This window comes from Babylonia areolata, chromosome 7, assembly GCF_041734735.1.
Source record: "Babylonia areolata isolate BAREFJ2019XMU chromosome 7, ASM4173473v1, whole genome shotgun sequence".
Taxonomy (NCBI): domain Eukaryota; kingdom Metazoa; phylum Mollusca; class Gastropoda; order Neogastropoda; family Buccinidae; genus Babylonia; species Babylonia areolata.
This window is the reverse complement of record NC_134882.1, coordinates 30471478-30472452: the sequence shown is the minus strand read 5'-3', so window position 1 is coordinate 30472452 and position 975 is coordinate 30471478. Positions and strand designations below refer to the sequence as shown.

General features: G+C 43.2%; 1 non-coding gene across 1 annotated transcript; it reads left to right on the top strand.

Annotated features, from left to right (window-relative positions):
* Nucleotides 1-388: 388 nt before the first annotated feature.
* Trnap-agg (transfer RNA proline (anticodon AGG)) lies at nt 389-462 on the top strand. Its single transcript has one exon. It is a non-coding gene; the product is annotated as a tRNA-Pro (tRNA).
* Nucleotides 463-975: the final 513 nt, after the last annotated feature.

The following is a 975-nucleotide window of genomic DNA, read 5'->3' as shown; positions in this document are numbered from 1 at the left end:
TTGGGGGGGGGGGGGGGGGGGGGGGGGGGGGGAAAGAGCTCGTTGCCACTGTGCAGCGCCACACAGTCTTTTTTCTTTCTTTCTTTCTTTAAAAAAATTTTTTTTTTTACAATAGAATACATTGCAATACATATTTATTCATCCATTTGGAAATTAATTGTGCATCCATAGGCTCGTCATTCACCATTCACAATATCTCAGCCCATATCCAAGTCCAAGACACAGACACAGACACACACACACACACACACACACACACACACACACACACACACACACACACACACACATCCATGCATTATTGGCCCTTCAGTAAACTGAAGAATTTGAAAGAGAAATGTACTTGACGAACACAGATATTTCCTGCTTCTTAATTTCAAGCTGTTCTTGCTCGTTGGTCTAGGGGTATGATTCTCGCTTAGGGTGCGAGAGGTCCCGGGTTCAAATCCCGGACGAGCCCAACCTTTAAGCGCGTTGGGTTACGCTGCTGGTCAGGCATCTGCTTGGCAGATGTGGTGTAGCGTATATGGATTTGTCCGAACGCAGTGACGCCTCCTTGAGCTACTGAAACTGAAACTCTTGCTCAGATCACTTTAACTTCCCCCCTTGATAATAATCTCCATCGTTATGGTGATTCCTTCTGGTCAAGCTTTTCTTTTTTTTTTTGCCCCACACTTCTTGTTTTCAACAGCCAACACACACAGGTTTAAAGAACAAAATGTCTAAAAGATTTTAAGTATGATTTCCATGTGCATACTGCTTCAAAGAGAGAGAGAGAGAGAGAGAGAGAGAGAGAGAGAGAGAGAGATACGGATACGGATACGGATACGGATGGTTTATTCAATAATAAGGCCATGGCCCCTCATGAAGGGGGTACAGTGAACAGTAATTCACAACAATAAAGGCATACTAACAACAATACACGTCAGTAAACGTTCAACGACAAGCTGAGAATACACAACAAATAATTAACTA